General features: G+C 38.4%; 1 long non-coding RNA gene and 1 pseudogene across 1 annotated transcript in view; both read right to left on the reverse strand.

The window, feature by feature from the left end:
* LOC118656637 overlaps window positions 1-14,522 on the reverse strand; it is a 36,693-nt gene extending 22,171 nt beyond the window's left edge. Inside the window, exon 1 of the long non-coding RNA XR_004967648.1 lies at window positions 14,315-14,522. This is a non-coding gene — a long non-coding RNA (uncharacterized LOC118656637). The remainder of the gene's footprint in view (window positions 1-14,314) is intronic.
* Window positions 8,876-9,091, reverse strand: LOC118656636 (annotated as a pseudogene).
* Window positions 14,523-25,258: the final 10,736 nt, after the last annotated feature.

The raw sequence follows: 25,258 nt of genomic DNA on the forward strand, positions 1-25,258 counted from the left end.
CTAATTATCTGGTTAGTCAATTTTATAAATATGAAGGGATTGTAAGGTCATTTGGTCCAAATTTCCATCTAATGCCCAAATCTCTTATAACATCCCTGATGGATCATCTTTAACCTCTTTTTAAGCAACTCTGTTGATACTTTTCCAGAGAATTCATTCTGTTGTTGATTGGGTGTCTTCACACATGCTCTTTACAGTTTGAAATAGAATCTGCTATTCTCCCTTTCACCATTGCCAGTTCCTCTGGAGCAAAACAAAAGATTTACTTCATCTAATACTGACAATTCTTTCATTATTGTTGTGATCTTTATAGTCATTTTTTCTCTAGGTTTAATATCCTCAACTACTTTATCTGTCCTCATGTGCCTTGATATTCAGACGTCACAATCCATTTGACTTTTGATCCTTTTAAAACATTGTAAGTGTAACTGGGGGAAAATAATTCAGATGTGGTCTGGCAAACATATAGTATACTCAAATTATAGTCTCTCTTCATGTGGACCCTAAAATTCTATTGATGGGAGCTCTTTCCATGGCTCATCTAATGTCAATCTTAAAAATGTAGCACAGCTTGAAAAACAGGGAAACGTACCCAAGTCTACTAACTATCACCACAGGAATGAACCTTAATTATTTTAACAAAGAAAAATAAAGAAATATTTTTAGTGCAATTAAATTTATGATTTTCAAAATATTCCTCCCATGAATTAGTTCCCAGAGACATTTGACTTGCTACTTGTCAAGACATACACCAAGCTTGGTCATTTCTATGGTCACACATCCCAAAATTGCATTAGACCTGCTGTTTTACCTTACTTCACAGATCTAGTTTCTTTGGACCACTCCAAGTCAAATTGCTCAACATAATGTCCTAGAATGTTGTTTTACTATTTTTAGGCAGCAGTTCTCAACCTGTGGGTCGCGACCATCGGAAAACACATATAGCATATCAGATATTTACATTACGATTCATAACAGTAGCAAAATTACAGTTATGAAGTAGCAACGAAAATAATTTTACAGTTGGGCGTCACCACAACATGAGGAACTGTATTAAAGGGTTGCGGCATTAGGAATGTTCAGAACCATTTAGGCAAGATTTTCTCACACATCATTTGGCTCTCAGCATAGAAATATCTGGGAAAATATTAGAAGGATGATTTGTCCTCTTTAGATAGGAAGGGGGAGAAATTTAAGAACCAGTGACAAGTTCCACGTGACACATCCTGTCAACCATATGACACACTTCTGCAGGCCTGTCATCTCACTAGCAGTGTGCTATTAAAGGGTCAGTTGTGTCACATCCTCATGCAAATTCTAGTTGTGCCCTGAAGTCCAGACAAAAGGTCCAGCAACAGCATGGTGTATGGTGGGCATCAAAAAAGTTCATTGTAATAAATTCTCTTAGTTTTTTTCTACATAAATTTTTGCTTACACTGCTTGGAAAATAAATACTTTTGCAACTTTGAGCTTCAACATATTTCCCTAAGCAATTCCTAGCCTATTTTGACAAGCTGTCTTTAGGTTATGTTTGGACCCTAAGCAATTTAGCTGAATGCATTCAAGCCTAGAAAGCTGTTGAGCTTTGTCTGATTGTATGCTAGCATAATTTATCTCATCCCTCAAAATCCAAGTCAAAGGGCATTTCCTCAATGATGCCCTTCTCTCTGCTGGAATTAATGCTTTGTCTTTTTGTGCTCTCTTCAAAGACAGTTCACAACATGATTATAGTACACTTACGTTCTTTCAGAACACATTTGAGTGCCCATCAGAAATCAAGTTTTGTATTTTATACCAAAGGTACACAATTAAACAAAACTTAAAACCCTTTGGTTTAAAGATGCTTACAACCTAGTTATGGAGATAGACATATAAATGTAAAGTTGCAACACAATATGGTAAGTACAAGGATGAATGTATGCAGAAGAGATCAGGGTTTTTAAGCAGGAAGTGATCAAATTGACTTGAATTTGAGTCAGTTAAAGCTTGATAGATGAGACATTTGACTATAGTCTGAAAAAGAGTGTTCTTTTGCAATCTAGTTTACTTTGAATGGTTTAGCTTTCTCTGTTAGACTGTTGCCTTCCTTGGGCTAGAAAACACAAATTTCTTTTAATCTCTGAATTACCATTGACTAGCATAGAAAATATTGGATATAGGTGTGTATTTTTGTGTCAAGGACTATGTCTACTTTAAGTGTAAATATTGACTAGCTTACTTTCAATAAAAATTTTCTCCTTGTTATCCACATAGATTAAAAGAGATCATCCAAAGGACTTGTATGCATGCATATAAGCCTAACCAATGGACACAGACACTAGGGGGGTGAGGGCATGATTGTGGGGCTGGGGTGCCAATGGGGGAATGAGGACATGCATGTAATACCTTAATCAATAAAGAAAAAATATATATATAAATATATAGTTTATAAAAAATACCTCACTAAAATATGAAAACAAAGAAGTAGGAAAAATGCTGGAGGAAGTACCCAATACTTAGGATCAAGACCTATAGTAAGTAAAAAAAAGACCTAGTGTAAAGCCTTTTTCTACCAATCTGTCCCTGGCCTCTCTGCACATTGGTTTTTAGGAGGACCCCAAATTGCACAGAGTTCATGAAAGTTTTCTTGGTGGTCTTTATTTTCATGGGCAGCAAAAATTACACATGCAAATATTCATTTCTATGATGGCAGTCACCCCTTTATTTTTTCAGAGGTTTTGTTTTGTGTTCCAGGATTTGTGCCTATGAGGTCATGTTACTTCTTTACCGGGCTGGGGTTTCAGAGGGCCCTTGGAAAGCGGTCGCTCACCCTCTCTCTCCAGCACATTTTTTTTTTTACTGAATTGCTTGAGATCAGGACATCAGTATAGTGCTGAGACACTTATTCCAGGCAAGTTCCATTCACCTTACAGAAAGAATAAAGATACTTCACATGCTCCAATTAAACAAACAAACAACAACCTAAGCACCACTTCTCTAGCCATTGCTTTAAGTCTTCATTGATAAATCATTGTATTTCACATGGGCCTGTTAATTTTGTAACACATTTTAAAATAAATTTATTGGTAAATTTCTAGACCCTGCAAAAATTATTTACTTGGGAGAGACTCTGCTGGGCATCAGAATGAAAGGCTGGTGCTGTGTGTGCAGCTGCAGGACCCTCAGAAGCTGGAAGCTGGGGACCATTTTTCTGGGCCAGCAACTTAAACACATTATAACTAAGCAGGAGTTCAGCAGGAGTTGGCGGTACTGTAATAAGTTAAGCACATTCTAGGATGTCTCAAAAGTTTTTGTTATTGTTCCATAAAGGGATGGCTTATGACATTAAGTTTTTAATTCAAATTTGATTGGAATAAAATGCATGTTTAGTGTTGCCCAAATATGTTTCAAGATTACTATAATTGCTTGTATTATGCCTTTATTTGTATTTTATATCATTTTTATGTGTCCAGATGGGTGATAACAAGATTCACAGTACTTTTATTTTTTTTTTCTGGGTGAAAAAAAATGGTTTGATTAGAATATTGAAGCAGAAATAATAAAATCTGTGAAGTCAAGGTTAATGTCATGGGCAATCAGCAGCATGAAGACACTCAAAAGTGGATCACCAAGATGTCTCTGGCCCAAAGTGATACTGTGCATTGGGAATTTCTATGGGTTCTGTATTTCACCCTTATTCTATGAAGGACACACTGTGTGTCTAAGAACTGGACATGGAGTTTTAAAGCAGCAATACAGGTCAACCACAATCTTTCAGCCTGAAAAGCATACAGGGCCCTTTTCTGCTAAAGAATATTCCAAGAATCAAATGAGGTCGAAGTTCAGCTACCTAAAGCTTAGTCAAGGGCCATACAGATAAGCTTTGCTCTGGTCTAGGCCACAGTCCCACATGAACAGTGGTTTGAAAGAATTGTGTCATAGCTGAAACATCATCTTCTAGAGCCAAGTTTTTCTCATCAAATGTATAAGCAGATCAACTGCTTTAAGAGAAATAGCACTTAACTGTCAAAAACATATAGGCTATAATTTGCAGAATATTTATTAATTCTCTTGTTGCATGATATGGCTCCATGAAAATATATTTTAATATGTATCAATATTCATATTATAACTGCTTCAGGCACTAGTTTTATTTGCCTGGCTCCTGTAAGCATTTAAGTTTATAATACCTGGGTCAAAACAAGATCAGGTAGATAAAGAAGTCAAACTGATGTGAAGTACCAGTGAAGCAGTTGTGAATATTTGTTATTCCAAAACATGGAGAGCTCCAGGTCGAATGATTAAGTGTAGTGCAACAGCTAAGTTTATGAGTAATTTAGTTGTATGGATAGTGCATTCTAAGAAACATTGAAAATAAAAAAATGTTAAAGGTTGAAATACAGTGTACACTTACATATATTGGCCACTCCTAATTATCTTAACCAAAAAGATTTTTTTCTAATACAACAGAAAGTATCACTATCATCTAGCAACATGATCAAAAATTGATTTTAGAGGCACGGCTAAGCAAAGTTGTACTGTTGCTAGAATCCTGGAATGTTAGGAATAGGACATGTATTGGCCTGTGGGAAAAGGGTAGAGGGTTCATAATTTTTAAGGGAAAGCAGTCGATTCAATTAAATGTCACTTAAAGGCCTTTCTTTTGAGGCCAGCTTCTTTATCTTTAACCTGACCTTCTCTCTGAGTGTTTGTGTGTAAATTGTTTATTGATACCATGTATGATAAAGGTCATAGCTAGTAAATATGCCCTATTTCATATTATACATCACTCAGGTCTAATGTTTCTGATCAAACCCCAAAGGAATGATGTTAGTCACAGAGCTCAGCATTAGGAAAATAATTGAATTTGTCTGGCTCTGCAGTATAAAATGATTTGGAGGACAAAGAGGACTAACAGCCTGAAAGGCCAAGTCAAAAAGAGAGAAGTGTTTTGACAGTGTTTCTCCCCCACCCACTCTCTGCTCCCAGAGTATACCATGCCATCATATAATGTTTTTTGAAATATCTAGGTAAAGATCTTAAGCAAAGAAAAATCTTCACAGTTTGGTCTTAATTTCTTGGATATTTTACACACATTTATGTCAACAGGGGTGGGAAAGAGAAGAAGAAAGAGAAAATGGACTGACTTTCCTTAAATGAATGGGCTAGGGCAGTGGTCGGCAAACTCATTAGTCAACAGAGCCAAATATCAACAGTACAACGATTGAAATTTCTTTTGAGAGCCAAATTTTTTAAACTTAAACTATATAGGTAGGTACATGGTTATTAACTTAATTAGGGTACTCCTAAACTGGCCTTTGCTAAAAACATCCTCAATCTGATTGAGGTACATTCGCTGAGGTCGACCCCTTTCAACTCTTCCATCCACACTCATCTTGTATACTTGTTTCGTCTATCTCCTTTCGTTCATCCTCTCTATATGTCCACCCCCCACTTCCTCTAACGCCACTTTTTCAAAATAGACTCACCGAGGCGGAAAACCGACTTTTGTGCATGGGCCACGAAGTTTCAATCGCACTGTACGTGCGCACCCGCACATGGTATTTTGTGGAAGAGCCACATTCAAGGGGCCAAAAAGCAGCATGTGGCTCATGAGCTGCGTTTTGTTGACCACTGGGCTAGTGTAATACTTCTGGATCCATGGCCCTGTCTAAAGGATAAAAGGAGCAGCCTATTAGAATAAAGTTGAGTTGGGACTGTGTCACTTCATGGGAAAATAGAATTATGGTTGCAAACTTACCAAGTTAAAATCAGACAACCATTTGGTTTTCCAGAATATTACCAATGTGAACCATTTTCCAGCTCCTTACTGTTTTCAGTATGTACTATGCCTCAAGCACAATTCTAAACACCTTAGATGTGCTCTCTTAATCTGTCCAATAACCTGGTGAGAGAGGTATAATTACATTTAATGGAGGAGCTACCGAGGTCCAGTCTAAATAGCATGCCCAACATCACACAACTAGTAGTAGGACTAGGATTTAAATTTAGGATTTGGGTGTGGAGCCTCAGCCCAGGTGCCTTCCTCACTGGGTTTCTGATCCCTATGTGTAGTAATCATTTCCTCTGGGCAGCATCTAGAATGCCAAGGAAACACTTCCCTTCTCAAAAGTTATATAATTAATATCGGGAGAGCTACAGTCAGCCATTAGAAATACTTCTAAAGTGGTTCTCAACCTGTGGGTCGCGACCATCGGAAAACACATATAGCATATCAGATATTTACATTACGATTCATAACAGTAGCAAAATTACAGTTATGAAGTAGCAACGAAAATAATTTTATGGTTGGGGGTCACCACAACATGAGGAACTGTATTAAAGGGTCGCGGCATTAGGAAGGTTGAGAACCATAAAGGGAGGAATGAAGTCTGCTCCTCACTCTTTGCTTTACCATTGGAGAAACAAGCCCCACACTCACAGTCTCACCCTGAGGTCACAGCGAAGGAACTAGGATCCAGGATCCAACCCATGTCTCAGGACCCCCGGGGTCCCTGCACTACATCAACTGATTTTTCTTTGATATTTTTTGACTGGTTACTATTTTCCAGGCATTATGTCAATATAATTTGGTTCATCTCAACATATTTCCTCTTAGAACACCATGTATATCTTCAGACAAACTTTATGCACTTTAGTGCTTCAATCAATCTTTATCAAATAACAGGAGCCACATTTTAGACCTTTCTTTTTTTAGAGACATCATCAGAGTGACAGGTGCATGCTCAACATAGGTGGACTGAGTGAAAAGTCATTCAGAAAAAACACACAAGGCAGTCTGACACAAACATCTTTGTTCTTACTTTGCTCTGAAGAGTATAGTAATTTAGCTGAGATGCAACTTGATCCTTACCATTTCAATCAACGTTCTTGCCTTCTTCCTACTGCACCCTCATTTTCCCAAAAGCAGTACCCAGGGTGATTTTTTTCATGTTTTAAACATTTCTCTAAATATCCCTAATAACATAATCATTGTGGGGCCCCTAATGACCCAATTTGCTTGTGATTACTGTCTTTATTATATAATGTGACATGGTTTCCCTTGATACAGGGGTGGGGAACCTTTTTTCTGCCAAAGGCCATTTGAATGTTTATAATATCATTGGTGGGCCATACAAAATTATCATCTTAAAACATTTAATTAACTCACCCCTAATGCCTTGGCGGGGCCAGACCAAATGATTTACGGGTCTTATATGGCCCAAGGGTTGGACGTTCCCCACCCCTGCCTTAATAGAATAGAAACGCTCCAAAAAATTGTTGTGATAGGATTGCAGTATTTTATAAATATCCTATACAATTGAAAGGCTTAGATGGACTCATAGATTTTTGACAGTAAAATATCTATTTGTACTACTGACTTTTCTTAGACTTGTTTGTACCTTGAGGAATAATAGTCTGGTGGCTAGGACTAGAATGCACTCATTTTATTAACTAAAAATTACAATGAATACACTTTGATTTTAAAATATAAAGTAATAACAGCAATGTGAAAAAAGCATATCATCATCATTAGTGAAAAATTTATATTGATATAAGAATTAAAAGGTAAAATCCCTATATTTTCCACAAGATTTTCTTTTAAAGATCAACCTTTTTCAAAACAATGTGAAAAGTACCCTTTGAATTTTCTTTGTTATTCTCTTTGTTATCTTTACCAGGTTCTTTCAGAAAGTACCAATTTTATTTTAAAGTTATAATCAATATTTCACATGGTGAAATCTTTTTCTTTGACACATGAGTTATCAAAGCATTCTTTCCTTCCCCAGGCAGCCGCTTTGAGCTGGGACTAACAATAGATCTTGTGGATACTGACCTGTCCATGTAAAGAGTAGATCAGACACCATGGGGATTCCTTTCCATGTTTGTGACTCTTAAATCAGCATAAGCAACACACAGGTCCTTCCATTAAAAGGCAAGCTTTCCGCAGTGGTAGATATTGCTGATAGCATTTGGTTTTCATTATTTCAAAGACAACAGACAGTTGTATAGCTGGACATTGTTAACTGGATATACACTTATTAAGTTCTTTTTTTAATATTTTTTGGAAGTGATTGTTTCCAAAACACAGTACAATTTTCTCCTTTATATATTGCCTACCCTTTAAGTGGCATATGCAATTAAAACTTTCAGGTAAAAATTAATCTTCTTTCAACACAAACTTTTCTCTCTCTCTCTCTCTCTCTCTCTCTCTCTCTCTCTCTCTCTCTCTCTCTCTCTCTCCTGTCTTAGTTTCAAATTGAGGAATTTATTGTGGAAATATGAGAGACAGACACCCCAAGAGACTGAAGGAAATATCCCTTCAAGCCAAGTGGAAGCCTGGCCTTGACCTCCGCAGAAGGACAATAAATTGGTGGGTTAGCAACAACATTCTCTGGCAGCCACTTTGCCAGGGCATGAGTTTCTCAGCTGGGACAGTCTTCTATCCCTCAACAAAGGTGGGGAGGAGACAAAGGCTGCTTATAGCATCAATGAAGAGGCAATGGCAGCTGTAAGGCAAGTCTGAGAGAGAGAGAGAGAGAGAGAGAGAGAGAGAGAGAGAGAGAGAGAGAGAGGTGGGACAGACTTTTACAAAGAGTCCCAGGCTTTTGGCTCTGAGTGCCTCAAATACATTGACAAGTAGTTCTACAAAATGTCACTGAAAAGGTAAAATGCCTAATGCTTTCAAGAGTTCCCCTGGACTTCTCCCCAAATGTCAAATCCCACTGCCAGACATACACGGAAGAGCCCAAAGGCCACATTTTTGAAGAAAGAAAAACAGAAATAGGCCCTGTAGCTCTTTAAGGAGAAACGGAGTCAAAAGCTGCTGGAACCTTTCCCACGTAGGTGTGTGTTCTGGAAAGCAACTTCCTTCCCAGCAGCAGCTTGCACAGTTCTAGGTGAGGGTCTCGCCTTTTGTCACATGTGCTTCAATGCCCTCTATTCTCCATTCAAGGGCTTTCAATTTCTCATTTAGTGTTATGAGTCTTGAGCGACAAGCCATATAGAATGATTTTCTTGATGTTGTTGGTGATGACCTCAATGTACTCCAGGTTCACCAAGTCCTGGTGAATTTGCCCCTGCACAGGACAGGGTCATCTTGTCCCTCCATGGCTGCCACCTAAGCAACTAAACTTCATATATATATATATATATATATATATATATATATATATATATATATTCAAAGATGAGTTACCAGCTGCTCCTGGATACGGAAGTGGCAACTTGGGGTTGGGTTTACACCCCCAAAATAATTTCTCTTTCGGTATTACTAGCTGTTTTCTAGTTAGATTTGTGCCAACAGAAGGGTTTTTCTCCATTAAGACACTGAGAGAGTTGTGCTATAATGATTGAGTGCAGTCTGACCTCAGACTTCTGTGGGCTTCAATCTTGTCTCTAACACTTACTTGATGTGAAACCTTGGACAAGTCACTTAAGTTCTCTGAATCTGGTTTCATTACATGTATCATTGCTTGACATATTGGCTGGGTAGAAGGATTTAATGATGTAATCCTATTCTTGACACATAATAGGTGTTTTATACCTATTAGCACCATTATTGTGTAGTAAGTCTGATATACAGAGACAAACATTTACCTAAAAATGGCTAATGCTTATTTAACAAAAGAAGAATTTATTTTCAACACATTTCCCCAAAATTTATGTCTTTAAGCATCTTCTAGCTTATTTCTGATGAAGTCTAATTGGAAAAATAATATTATTTCCTAAGAATAGAAAGTCACTGGGGTATAACTAATACAGTCTTCTGGGGGATTACATTTAAACATGAGTTTTCTTAAGCAGTCACTATTCTTTCAATATTAGCTTCAGATTTTTATGATTTGCATGTGCTGCGACAAGCCGACCAGAAGGATTCTTAAAGAAAAATGCTGAAGTTGGGCTGAGAGGGAAATTTGCTTCTGATTCAGCTCATACACATTAGGCTCTGTAAGGGAGGCAGTGGCTGTCTCAGTTATTGATGACCATCTGGATGCTTCCCTGCTTTAGAAGAATTGGGTAAGTAGAAGATGAAGTCATTTTCTAAAGCTTGGCCCACTGCCCTGCATTCTCTTCACTCTGACCATTCAGATGGTGGGCACAGTATGAGCAAGAAAGGAAGTGTGATGCTGACATGAAAAATGGGGTAAATGAACCATGAAGATGTGTAATACAAACAAAACCATTTTAGCAAAGTAGTTTGCATATTTTGTTCCATAAACAATCAGCATACACTCCAGAAATTAGCCAGCTTTTAATATTTTAATTAATTTGAAATGTTAAGTGGATTGTAAGTATCTACTTCCTTGTTGAAGGCTGGAGGGAAGTTAATAATGGATAGAACTTCTGAATAATGAATAGAACTTCTGGGAAAGGGAATTTTTCTGCATCCAGGAAATTGTTACACATGAGACATTTTTATATATGATTTTACTACTTTTGACTAGGGTCTAAATCATTTCTTTACATAATTTTATAATTAAGCCATTCTATATCATAATTTTATGCACAGTGATTCAGAAAATATTCAGGAGATCTACTGAATGACAGCAATATATTTTTAAAGAGAAATGCATATAATGTAATTATTTGGAAAATTAAATGTTATGGAAAAAGACTGAAAGGATGTTTTAAGACCTCGTTCTTCCCCTTGACTAGAATTCTTTCCAGAATTTCTTTTCTGTGGGAATTATTATATCTAAAGTCACACTTTCAGTTTAGGAATAAAGACAGTTTTTTAAAGGATGTGCAAGTGGATTGAAGAATGACACTCTTTGCTCAGTAAAGGCCCCTAAAATGATGGCTTATTCCGAGCCTGCATAACCACTAGCAGGACTAGCAGGTGAAAAACAGCCATCTGTCCAGGTAGTGAATCTAAATCAGTTCCGCTCAAAGAGAAATTTTCTGTTGATTCTTAACAAATTACCTAAAGGCAAGCTCCTAAGAAAGTAGTAATCAGAAATTTGATTTAAAACAAACAAACAAACAAACAACAAGAGCTCTCTACTGGTTCACTTTCATCCTCATCTGTCTGAAGAGTGTTTCTAATTTTCTCAGCCTATGGTGAGCCAGCTGGTAGTCTTTCCCAGGGACCACTTGCACGTTTATGCCACAGGGTCAGACGTCCACAAAGGTGAACAATTGACCTCATTCTGTGATGATAAAATGTACCTGCCATTCTCCATCTGCAATTCCTCTGTCTCCCCGTGGTGCCTATTCTCACAGACATGTTCCTAAAGCTTGGAACCTAACTGCTTGTAAAAGGGCTGTCCTGGAATAAACTCAAAAGCTTTTTATCCTCCTCACTGCCAAGCATATCACCTTTTCTTAGTGTAGGACTAACTATCATTCAACCACAGCCCATCAGCTCCTAAACATGAAAAAAACTATATACTACCTATGGATTTATGTTATGTTATAAACCATGTCAGTAAAAATTTAAGAATCTCAGGTCTTCAGTCCAACAGGCTATTTTAAAAATATTTAGAATAAACTATTAAGATGAAACTATAAATGTATGAAATTGTCGAATATTCTTTTAGAGAGGGTATTATAATTTTATCGTTGAAAGAAAAGAAAACTTCAGAAATAAGATAGTAATTGATAAAGGAAAATTTTCCATGGATGGTTGTTAGGGGTTTCTGGGTTGAACAGGTGTATTGAAGCACTTGAGCAACTTCTCTGTGTACACGTATTGCTGTTTGTGTCAGATATGATGGATTGCTATAGTTTTGCAAAGTCACGCTTTATGTCTTCGTGAAATGAATCACAAGTCAAAACATCCATGACTTTTTTTTCTTACATATGCCTGAAATAATGGTGACATGTCTGAAATATGAGGATGTGTGATAACATGTTACATTAAAGGTATTTTGTATATTAAATAGTATTCAATAATCATACATAAAAGATTGAAGTTTGTAATGCGTGTAACTTGGTATCTTACCTTTCTCAAATTTTTAAGGCATGTGCACCTCTGAGTGTGTTTGCTAAAACTTCTAAAAATGCTAATGTCTGTATAAAGGAATGAGCCCAGATTATGTTGAGTTGGTTTGGAGATATTGGGCTTTTTTATTCCTTTATCTAAAACTGTGATCTGATGGCATTGCTCCTTCCTGGGTCCCCAATTCACTGGATTGCTTTTATGAAAACTGTCTACTAGGGAACAGACTGCTGTGTGCTGGTCCACTCACAGGCTTTCAGTGGCATTTGTAAACACATCCTATTTTGCATTATATTCAAGCTGAGGTTAGGGACAATGATCCCCTTGATTATCAGTTCATACCCTATATCAGGGGTCCTCAAACTACGGCCCGCGGGCCACATGCAAATACAAATATTGTATTTGTTCCCGTTTTGTTTTTTTACTTCAAAATAAGATATGTGCAGTGTGCATAGGAATTTGTTCATAGTTTTTTTTAAAACTGTAGTCCGGCCCTCCAACGGTCTGAGGGACAGTGAACTGGCCCCCTGTTTAAAAAGTTTGAGGACCCCTGCCATATATACTCACATCATTCCTGGCACAGAGTAGTTGCTCAAAGCTTATTTTGAGTGAACGAGAGAAGGAACAAGGACCACCTGGCAGCTGATCCCAACAGACCCTCAGGTCCACCGATTTATGCACAGGTTACAGAGATGAATTTCCTGCCAGCCTTGCAGTAGCCACATCTGCCAGATCTCAAGTTCCTCATTGATGACCAAGATGGAACCCTTCTGATTATCTCTCTTCTCCCATATTCTCAGCTGACCCAGTTTTATATTCTCTTTACCACACACATCCTTTTTCAGCTTTCCAGTTTCCGAAAAATATTCTATGTCTTCTGAAATCTACAGTCTATGATGAACTAGCATTCATATAATCACGATCACAGTCTAACAAAGACAGTTATCTTCACTCGTTTCCTTAACATACAATGCCTGTCCCTTTAAACCAGTGGTTCTCAACCTTGGCTGCACATTAGAATCACCTGGGAATCTTTTTAAAATCCTGATTTCTGGGCCTCATCCTCCAGAAAATCTGTTTCTTTGTTACTAATGTTGTGGCCCCACCCCATAACAAAGAAACAGAATTTCCAGAGGATGGGGCCCAGAAATCAGGATTTTAAAAAGATTCTCAGGTGATTCTAATGTGCAGCCAAGGTTGAGAACCACTGCTTTAAACCATTGTTTTTCCTTTTAGGTGGAAGACTGCAATATCCTACAACCCACTTTTCTCACTGTTGAGGCATGAATTTGACATTCTCCTCATTTCCCACTTTCAGATAGTACTCCTTTCTCATCGAAAAACCTGGCATCTGTGATTGCAGACATATTGTAAAAGATTACGCAAATATATTCAGGGTGGAAATCCCCACATAATTAGATTTTTCTCTGTAAATTTCTACATTGTTTGAATTTATAATAATATGCATGTATTATTTTTCCCTGAAAAAGCTATTTTTTCATCTTTTTTCAGTTTCATTGAGGTGTAATTACACATATAGCATTGTATAAATTTGAGGTATATATATTGAATTGATACATATATATTGCAAAATGAGTACCCAATTTTGTTAACTAACACCTTCACCATGTTACACAATTAGTATTTTTTTTTTTTGTGGTGAGAACATTTAAAATCTCCCTTCTAGACTTGTCAGTTTATAATATAGTATTATTAACCATAATCACTATACTGTACAGTAGATCTTCATATTATAATTGGAAGTTTGTGCCTTTAAGCAATAACTCCCCACTTCTCTACCCGCCAGCCCCCAGTGGCCACCACTCCACCCTGTTCCTATGCATTCAACTCTTTAGATTCTACTTGTCAGAGAAATCATACAGTACTTGCCTCTCTGTGTGACTTACTTCACTTAGCATAATCCTCTGGGGCTGTGTAATCTCCCCCATGTGTGCCCACTGCAGTGCAGCTGATGGGTGACAGGGTTCGGTTGGGCTGGGGTATGCAGGTGCACAGCTGAGAGTTGGGGTGGCTACATTTGAGTGCGGTGGTATATGCCAGTGACAGAAGACAGGGCCTGATCTGGGGCCACAGCAGCTGCGGGGTTTTGGCGTTTGGCCTGCTTCCCCGTGGCTGCACGGTCTCCCCTGGGCCTGTGCAATGCAGAGGTGGCCAGCGTAGAGGGCCGTGCTAGAGGCATGCGAGTGCACAGCTCGGGGGCTAGCCCGGAGTGTGCACATGACAGTGGGGGTTCTAGGTGGCTTCTCACACTGGTGCAGCCACAGAGGTAGGTCTCAGCTAGCTGCCAGGGTGGTTTCTGGGGTTCCCAAGGGTGCAGGGAAGAGGAAGTGGGCGGGGACTTAGGGGGCTGGCACCAGTGAATGTGCATACCTGTGGAGCAGAGGCTGGGGAAATCTGCAGGGTAGCTTGGCATCTGTGTGGCCCATGGTTTCTTCTTCAGTGGTGAGGCTGCTGTGTTTGTCTGTAGACCAGGTCCGAGTGAACCACATTCTCACTGCGCGGCTTCTATTAATAGCCCCTGCTTTTTTCTCTTCCTTGTTTCTAGCTCTCTTTACAAGTTTCAGCTGTGTTTTGGTGTTTATTTTTTCCTGGTGTTAAAAGTAACACATTGGTTTTATTCATTCAAAATCCCATATATATAGGCAGGGCATCCAGTGGTGACCATGACAGAAAAAAACTGTTAGTCTCATATAAGTTACCTTCTAGTGGAGATCAAATAATAAACAAATAAAATTCTAAATATATAATGTCAGATAATGATAGGTGGTAGGAAGAAAAATAAAGCAAGACAAGGTGATAGAGAAAGGATGCTGTTTTACATTAGGAAGATCATGAAAAGGGTTCTTTGATGGAGCAGAGAGGTTAATAATAAAGTTTTTTCAGAAACAGGTGAATACATAAGAAAGATAAGTGAGCAGGAGAAATGTCCTTGAAACAGCTTTTACTTTTGTAGCTTCTTAGGGCTGTTGTGGACAAGCATACAACAAATAACCCTCCTCCCTGCAAAACATAGAAAAATATGATAGATGTTACATTATTTTGTTTAACATTCAAAATTAGATTTTATAAGAATAGGTCTGTGAGCAAGTGTAATTATTTATATAGCCTTTCAATTGTCTCTAGTTTGCAGCATTTAGCTACAGAAATATAATGCCCTCTCTGGTTAGACATTACTGCATTTTAAGATTTTTCCCTCTTACCACCACTACAAAAAACCCCATATGCTTTACTATGATCAGTTATAATTTTCATTTAAAAAGTCATTTCTATGTTCTAAAATGGCGGTATATATTTGAATGCTTGATTCACCAAAAGAGGTACTTATTCATTCACAGGCAGTAATTCTAACTTACTTTTTAGTTATTGTATTCGAACAGCATGAGTATCTTAGGACAAAATAACAGAGAAATCAGCAAACCAGAAAATAAACTCTTTCTAATACAGAGGGGGAAATAATAGACATTGTTGGATTTTTTCATTTAATACAGATTATAATTTGACTTCAGAGAGCCTCATTAATAAAATATTTTGCAGACAAGTTGAAAAGGTGACTTTCTGTAAATCACTGGAGAGAAGAAAAAAAAGAGTGCTGTAAGTATAGCTCCCATCCATGCATTACATCATCTATATGCCTGGAGAAGCAAGAACTGATCAGGGCGCCTCTGAACGGGTCATTAGTTAAACAGAAGGCATGTGGCTAGGAAAGTCATTTACTATTTTTTCCAGTAGAATGTTTTCCTAATGCATGATACAGCTTAGGCGACACAATGAGAGCAATTTAGGCTTTCATTTTATTTTATTTTTTTAAAGGTAAAAAGCAAGGCTTTAAGAGCTATCATTTAAAAAAAAATAAGCCCACGGTTATTCAGAGATAGTCTTTACCATAATTATTAAACAGAAAGAAGAAATCTATTAGTTAACAAAGAGATGGACTAAATCCAAACTGATTACTTCACAAACACAATATACCTGAAATCTCAAACAAACAAAGGCAATTTTGTTAGGTGAAGTGTTCTTTTTCGCAGGACTACTTTTTTAATTGCTTCTGGTTTGACAAATAAATAGGGTAAAAAAACCACATTGCTGGTTTTGTTTGCTAGACCTTCTGATAATTGCAAAACAGTGATAAATGTTTGAAACTGAATCATAGTTGCTGTATTAAAGTTCGGTGTACGCCACTTACAGAAAAGTGTATAGTAGGTTACCAGGGTATATATTTTTTTTTCTAACTTTTAGGTAAAAATACTTTTAGCATAGTTCTAGTCAACTCAGTCCAAGCCAGAGCAATAAGCCTGCATTAAGTACTTACTCTTTATAAAGCAGGTGCTCCGTGAAAGGTGGGATATGAAGATACTACGATTTGACAGGTGGCCTCTAAGGGTTCAGAATTTAGTGTGGGAGAAAGGGGTTTAAAGCAATTAACCATAAAGTAAGAGATAATGTATTAAGTGCTGTAATATAGATACTACATGACAGGAGAGTAGAGAAAAGGGAAGAATTCGTTCTGACGAGAAAAGGAAAAAGATTCCTAAAAGTGGCTTTTGAGCTAATTCTGTTGGAAAACTTCAGAGTTTGATCGGTATTTGACTTCCTTCCCTGTGTCTCTGACTATTCTTTTCACATATTTGACCAATGAGTCCAATCAGTAATGTGCCAGGAATTATTTAAGAAATTGGGAATAAAAAAGCCTGAGACGTAACTGTTGCTTCTTTGAAATGTCTGTGCAATGATCACATTTCATGTCGTTATGCTAACTCTTAAATTATGTCTGTAGTCCAGATATTGCCTAGTTTGCATCACTGCATCTCCCACTTGCTTTCTAGATGTCTCATCCTGGATGCTGTGCTCCACCACAAACTCCAGATTTCTAAATTAAAGTTTACTTTCCCTCCAGATCTACATCTCTAATTTTTACAAATATGAAGTGAGCATCTAACATACGTCTTGTTCATGCAAAACCATTCATTTACTCATTTAAATTTGACTTCCAGAGTCAAGTTTGCCTGTGACCTCTGATGCGATTCTCACCTAGGCTCTCCATGGTCGCATGTGCAGCACAAGATCATTGCCAATTAACGTTTCCCCAGGTTCTCTCAAAGGTAGCAAGATCCTCAGTTCAGGACTGCTTTCATCTTTTTATTTTTTCATTTCTCACTCCACCACACATACACAGACAGCTAAACTGGCAGGATTGTTCTCTAGTCTGCAGGGTTGTGTGTGTGTGTGTGGGGGGGGGGGGGTCCCTTTACATCCTAATTGCCATATTTCCCCTTAAAGGTAAATTTCTAATTTGCTATTTTCAATACTACATTACTAGACTTGGGTTTGCGAGTGCACAAAAGCCAGAGTCTGGGTATTTCTTTCTCAAATCCCATTGGATGATGATGAACACACTTCTGGGTTTGCAAGATTAAGGTGGAAATTACAGGAAGGAAAAAAATCCTGCTAATAACATTGCACTCTTCCCAGCTGTATGTTAGTCTCTTCGTGCTTACTTCCTCATTAATAAAATAAGAATAGTTATCTCTGTCATGGTTATTATGAAGATTAAATAAGAAAAATGAATAAACAGCACTTATTAACTATATTATTATTATTATTATTATTATTATTATTATTATTGTTTTAATGGTCTATGATTTCACCTTTGGCATCTACTTAACAGTTGGCAGTTTGTCGCAAAAAGAATCAGGCAGGAAATATAAATGTTTAGGGGGGAAAATCATTTATGAGTAGAGTTACGTGGGGGTCATCCCCAAAATGCATCTCCTGCAGTATTAGTAAATATGACTCCCTTTGGGGCTGAGGGGCAGGTGATTCAGGGCAACAAGATGTTCCATAGCTGTCCTGGAAGGCTGGTCAGATGTCTTGATTAATTGCTGCTTTTGAGGCAGAAGTAAGGGCACACAAAACCGTGAACAAACACCAGAGTTCTAAATAAGCTCGCATCCCACACAGCTCCCAACCATCAGAGGTACTCCTTGCTATAAACGGGAGGTACTTACTTGTCTTAAGCCATCAAAGAGCTTAGCCAGCCAGCAAATGATAACAATAAACAGCTAACCACCCATGAAACAAGAAATCAGAATTTGCTACTTGTATGCATGCTTAAGCTAGGAGAGATGCCAGTCAATGAGCTTAAAACAAGAAAAAAAGAGGGGGGAAAGGCTGAGGCAACTGCACGACGGCATTTAGAATCTCCATTAAGACCCAGGGAAATGTGCCCAGTGTGTACACAGCGGAGGGGAGCATAGCTCTTGGGGGCTCTGGGAAATGAGCTTTCTGCAATAAAGCAGGGCAATTAACCTAAAGCAGATTCTGGCTGCTAAGTGGGGTAGAAGTGCCTTTGTTTGGTCAGGCAGAGACTTCCCTGGTGGGCTCCTGCTGGCATTGTTCCAACAAATTTGAGTTGCCTGGGTTCCACAGTCCCCAGCCCCCTTCCGCCCAACCTCCACTCCACAAAAGGCTTCTGAAGGCCTCGTTTGCGTCCTTGTGAGCGGGAGGCTGCATGGAGGACCTCAGAGCTTGTGGGAGTGGCCTGGAGAAGAGAGAAGGCGCAACTCCATCACCTGAAGAGGGAGGGTAGGGGTGTGGTTCTTAGCCCCTCCAGATTCTGCGTTTAGCTCACAGTTCGATTACTTACTGAAAATGAGAAAGAGAATCATGTGTTTTAGCCCTTGATTAAAGAGAAGGTAATGTTTTTGTTAGGAAAGTCAGCTGCGAGATTCCGTCTGAATGTGTCTGGGCTGCCGCTGAAAGGTTTTGATTTGGCTAATCACAGAGGTCTTTCTTGAATACTAACTAAGGAGGCCAAGCAGAACAAATTCATTCCTGATGAAGTCTTGCAGCCGACAACGTGGCATAATTTGAATCACAACCTGTAAAATTTGATCAGGATGGAATTAAAGGACTCTCTCAAAGTGATTTGGCAAGTCTATTTTCACCGTCATTACAGCGAAAGTGGGCAGCCCATGAAGGGCCATGCTCATCTGCCATCTCACTCAGTCCTGCTGCCAACAGGGATTCTGAGGGTGGTGCCATGGGAATGTTTGCTAGCCTGGATCAGACGTAAAGATATGGTCCAACACTCACACCATGGCTTCATTACTACTTGTCTCCGTCATTTTCAGAGGTGTTCAGATCTATTTAGGGTCCATTAATGCTAGGACCACCTTTTGAGGGTGATGTTACTTTTACATTTACTGTCATCTGTATTAAATATAATTTCTTCCTATTTCTCCTAGACTTTATACCTCATACAGTTTAAAGAATACAGTGTACATGGAGAAAAAATTGGAAATTAGCATAAAAACATCAACTCCAACCTTGAACTACACTGACCCCAAGGTAGAAATTATTTTTAAGTGGCCTTGATGCAAAACATTGAATAATTCACTTCTTTTCTCAAAGCTTCCTGGTCAGGCAACATCACCTTGGCTTTCTGAGGTCAGGGCAAGGGTTATGGGATGGAGCCAAACAGGGGACAGAGACTCCTCAAGCTCCAGTGTAGAAGCTGTGAATTCTGCTGTTGAAGCAATTTGTACCATGGTAATAAAAGTGTTTCTTTAACATTTGCAAGAATATGTTAAAAAATCAGTATTATAACTGAAACATCTGAAAAGATTTATTTTAATGTTATGGTCTGCAACTTGGTCTCTTGGATACAATGCTAGATGAGGGAAGTTTCTGAAAATGTGTATGGCATTGCTAATCCAATTTCAGAGACAGGTGCGATGGTAAAGGAAGGGCTCAGAATGCAGTTGTTTACAAAGGAAAGATGGAAAAGAGAAAAAAGGGGTATGCAAGATACATACCATAACAAAAACTAACGAGACTCAGAGAAATGGGGCGAATAGGAGATTTAAGAAGACTAGAGAGGAGGTGATCAAAGAAAACCCAGTATAAAAACTATTGCATTTTGGCAACAAACATAATATTTTATTGATTCATCTTAAAATTTGCTAAATACCTGGTAACTAAGGAAATATCATTGCAAGAGCCAGGATTTAAGCTCTTGACTTCTCATAGCATGGAACAGCCTCTCAATTCGAGTTACTTCTCCAGCGGAATTGTTTCTGTGGGTTCGCTGAGGCATGCAGGGCATGCTAAGGAGAGGCCAAGGGAACTGAAGACTGAAAGTTATATTTACTTACAAGTGCATATGACAATGGCCATGCTTACCATTTAAAACATTCTCTAAATTCGAAGAGAATTCTTTTAAAATTGGTCTTTACTGTTCTAAAATACTGCAAAAATTTCCAGGATAGAAGAAAGTCCACCCACTCCCACCCGGCCACCGCCATTGGCAACATTCATTCAGAGATAAGGATAGCGATAAGGAAATTGGGTCAATTTGTGTGGCATATGTACTTTTCAGATTCATACCTATGTTAGTAACATTTTTTGGCTGATGCAATGGTCTAAGTAATGAAGTTCAGGCTTTTCCCTATCACCTGCCCATAACTTAAACTATTTTTTAAACTCATGCTTGAATATTATTTTATATACACACATATACATATAAATTTTATATATATAAATTATATATATATGCATATATATATATACATATATATATATCTTGCATCTCATACAAGAGATGCTGAAAGAAGAAATATTTATTCTGAGTCATGTAGTACTAGAATACAAAAGAACTTTGTCTCCTCTGCAGAATCCTATGTCAGCATTGATTTGAGGGAGAAAGAATGATTTTAATAAGTTTGAAAGCATTTTTTTACATGTTGTTACACTTAACAAATCACAGTACTTATTTGCTACAATTTATTAATTGTGGAAAAATGTACTGAAAATGAAAATCTTCTTTTAGGCAAATTGGAGGGCATTCTAAGTGCTATTCAGATAAAATGATAGGCCCATTTTGTCTTTGATTTACTGGAACAAATGCCATATGTCACTTGCTATCTCCTTGGCCTTAGAATATTCAGTTGGAAATGGTGCTATTAGTTTTGAAGTAATTCAGAGATTGGTAAAATCTGTAACTAATATCATATGTGGTTATGACATTTTCATTTATCTATTTTAATGGCAGCATTAAAAAGAGAATATTTTGCCCTGGCTGATTTGGCTCAGTAGATAGAGCATTGGCCTGTGGATTTAAGTGTCCTGGGTTTGATTCCAGTCAGGGGCACATACCAGGGTTGCAGGCTCGATCCCCAGTAGAGGGCATGCAGGAGGCAGCCAATCAATGATTCTCTATCATCATTGATGTTTCTATCTCTCTCTCCCTCTCTAAAATCAATAAATATTTTAAAAATATTTTAAAAAGAGAATATTTTGTTTTTCTGATATCCTCATATTGAACCCAGAGATAAAGAAATATTGAATATGAGAAAGATTTGGATCCTTTGGAAAACAGTCAGCAAATATTTTGAGAAGTATCTTCACACTTTGCAAATCCCTGGCAAATTCTTGTCTTCAGTCAAGATAAAATTGCCTTTTTGATGGGGTATATCTCTTCCCTTTCGTTTCTCTGTGGTGCTTGTAATGGTTCACAGGCCCTTTCTTATGATTCTCCCTTCAGTTCCTGTGAAGTTGCATTTAGTTTGTCTCCCACCGACATGCCTTCTTCATTTCCTGTTTCAGCTCCCTGTCCCTCTACTGCCATCTAAATGGACCCTCTGCCAAGTGTCTCTTCTCTTTCTGCGCTTTGTCCCTCACACTTTTCATATACTCCTATAGCTTCAAATTTTACTGCTAAGTTGAAAAATCTTAATCTATTCCTTTAGAAGCAGACCAAGCTCTGCTACTGGACTGAGGGGGTCCATTTGCCTGGACTCATCAAAGTCCAATAAGACATGAACATAAGTTTGCAGCAAAGAAAGTAAGAATTTATTAAAGAGATGGCACCATGCCCAGCACCACAGGTGAGCTCATGCTCAAAGACCTGGCTCCCCAATGGCTTCCAGGGGATGGATTATATAGAGGAAAAATCATTAATCATGGTGAATAATGGAATTTGGGTCCTGGTTTCTACTGATTGGTTGGTGTTAGGGTAGTGGGTGATTGATCACCGCACTGATCATGACTTCAGCCATGGAGTTGCTCTGTCCAATTTTGCAAGGATTTGTCTGTGGGATTGTTCTGATTTCCTGGGTCCAGAGCTAAAACATAGCTGAAGCCACAATATTATGTTTAACTCTGTCTCAGTAGTCAGTCAATATACACGGTATCTTGTTCCCAAGACTACTGTTGATGAGTACCTCATTGTCCCCAGGGCTTAATGATTAAGTAAGAGAGAAGGAGGTGGGTGAGTCAGGGCACTAAGTGAGGCCAATTTGAGTCAAAGGAAAAAAATCAAAATAAAAAGGCCAGATTAAAGAAAATAAAGTTTCTGTGTGGTTACAGCTCCATATATGTACCCTATGTAATTTTTCTGACTTCCAGTTCTTTCTGATCATCTGGGCTTGAGCAATATCTCTTCATTGATGCATTTGCTTCTAGATTCCTCTCTTTAATATGAATCACCTCTCTAATTGAAACCTTTAGGCTCCAGAAAAATAAATTAAATATATTGAACTGACTCCTTCATAGCTCTATGTTAAAAACAAACAAACAAACAAAAAAACTATAGCAATTTAATTTATCCTACACACATTTCTTGATTTACCACTCTCCCTATCTGATCATTTTCTGAAGTTCTTTGCCTCAATGAATTGTATCACTCTCCATCTTGTTTCACAAACCGAAAACATGGGAGTTATCTTTGATTTACCCTCGTATGCAATAAGCCTAATTACCATTGCTGTTTTAATAAAAGTTGCCATTGTCTTTCCCCATACTTCCACAATAAGCACCTTACTATTTTCTTCCCATAAGCACATTTTCTTCTCTACCCTGTTCTCTTTATTGAAACTAGAATCAAGCCTCACTTCCATTCTCTTTATTTGAAATTTTAGTTATTCTTAAAATCTCAGCTTATCATCCTCTTAAAAATTCTTCCATGATCCCTACCAACTCTCAAATTTTTAGTTTTGAAGTGGCCATGTCAGGTTGAGCTATGTGCTTTGATAACACCTATTTCACAGATGTGGAATCTAAGGCTTAAAAAGAGTCACCTAAATAGTCACTAACAAAATAGGATTTTGAAACCTGGTTTATGTGACTTAAAATTTATCTTTGTCTGCAATGCTGCATTCCTCAGTGTTCAGTCTTGTCCCTAGTACATCAGTTACTAATATGACATTACTCTTGTGCTTTCAATCTTTCATATTCACATCTGGAGTAGAAAGTCCTAGAGAGAGGAACCATTGACAACACTAGAGGCCCGGTGCACAAAATCTGTGCACGGGGTGGGGGGAGGGATGTCCCCTCAGCCACCCTGTAACCTCTCCAATCCCGTAACCCTCGGGGGATGTCTGACTGCCAGTTTAGTCCTGGTTACCAATTCGGGATCCCAGACTCTGGGGTGCATTGGAGGTGTAGCCTTGAAAGGGTAGGAGACATTCTGCCACTTACTGTGTTTTCACACAATGCAACCCTTGAGCATGTCCCTTCACAGAAAGAGACCGAGACTGGAAGACTCAGTTGCCTTTTGCTGTCCTCTCAGAAGTGAACAAAGAAGAGTTAGATTTTGAATTTTCTAACTTGAATGAACAATATGTCACCTGGCTCCAAAGCTACCATATGCTACACACTTTCCAATTGCCTTTAGACTTGCTAAGTGCATTTATGGACTGAGAACAGTGGGGGAAATGTGGTAGATGAAATGAAGCCTTTTCACACTGCCCCTTTTATTATTGCAGTATATATATATATATATAAAAGGCTCCAAGAGATTGAGGTAGATGTATCTTTTAATGAGAATCGCCAGGAGGTTTGAAGTCAAATATTCTTATCTTTCTCTCAGGTCTCCTGTGCAGGACTCGTTTGCCATGCTGACCTTGCAGCATGGTCCTAGAGGGAGCTTCAATAGGCTTATGGACTGACTTCCTTCAGAAGGGACTTTTAAAAGTGACAATGAAGCCAGCATGCCTCCTTTCAGGCGCCATTGTGCAAGGTTGTACATGTCAGCTTTTCTGGAAAGCAAAAGGCAGAAAAGTTCAGTGACATCATAGGAAGCTGGTCTCAGCCACTCAAACCCGTCTGTGGAGCTTACAAGCTTCAGTGCTCACCTGACTGCAGGTTGGAGGGGAGGTGGGTTTATACCTCTGGGTCCTTTCATACAGCCCCACTGACAGGCACTGACCAGAGCAGCTATGGAGGAAGGAACTGTCCTGGCTCCTCCCCACACAGCAATGCAAATGCCTCTTCCTGTTGTCATGGCAGCCTCATGACACCTGAAATGGGCTCTCAGAAACCTGTTTGTGTGACGGTGACTTTACCAATTGTTCTTTGTCTTGGCTTTTCATCTTACATAAACCAGTGGGGAAATAACTTTACCCTTTGTTTTGTTTTTAGTTCCTTCCTGCATGAATTTCAAAATCCATAACACAGAAGAGGTTGGTGCTGGGGAGACTGAAGGCAGAGGGAAGAAGAAAAAGTAGGCAAGCGAATGGCATTTAAGGAAAAATTGCTGTCAGTCAGGATTCAACAAATATCTGTAAAAAGATCACACTGGAGAAATACAGTAATGAGAATTTAATGTCAAAATAATTGTAATTTTATGCCTAAATACACGCAACATGACAAAGAATTCTCTTGATCTTAATTAGAAATAGGTGGGGGCATTTTAATTTTATTCCACAAACTGCATAGCTCCTGGAACTAACCGCCTCCCAGAGCAATAGATGACAGAAAAACATGACTGAATCAGATGTACCCGAGAACATCAATAGCATCACACTGATTTCTTAGCTCCCCACACTGGAGCTGCATCTCAGTCTAGCTGGTAGTAATTATAATGCCATATATCTATCTTTCAACTGGAAGGTTTGACATTTTACGTCTGTTACTGTACAGTCATCTTACTGTGAATGAATTCCATGTACAAAGGCAAAGAAAAGTTGAAGAGCTGATGTGGATACTTTTTAATCTGTTACTCCTGAATGAATATCTCAAAGAAATTGTGTGCGGCTTAACATTTTAAGAATTTTTGTAAACTGGCGAAACAAATATACCTTTATATTGATATGTTTGTCAGACATTTACTTATTGTAGTAAAGTATCACTCAACCCTACTCCTGCCCTCCTTTTTAATGATCCACAGAGCCACTTAGCATCCAGCCAAGGAGAGCTGAACAAGCTTGATTAAATTTTAACCTTTTTCCACTCACCTGAAACTGGCAACCCCTACGGGAGCCTTCCTGAAACTAAGCATTGGCCAAAGAAAATCAGGTTTCTTGAAAAAGATAAAAA

This window comes from Myotis myotis, unplaced genomic scaffold, assembly GCF_014108235.1.
Source record: "Myotis myotis isolate mMyoMyo1 unplaced genomic scaffold, mMyoMyo1.p scaffold_m19_p_5, whole genome shotgun sequence".
NCBI lineage: Eukaryota > Metazoa > Chordata > Mammalia > Chiroptera > Vespertilionidae > Myotis > Myotis myotis.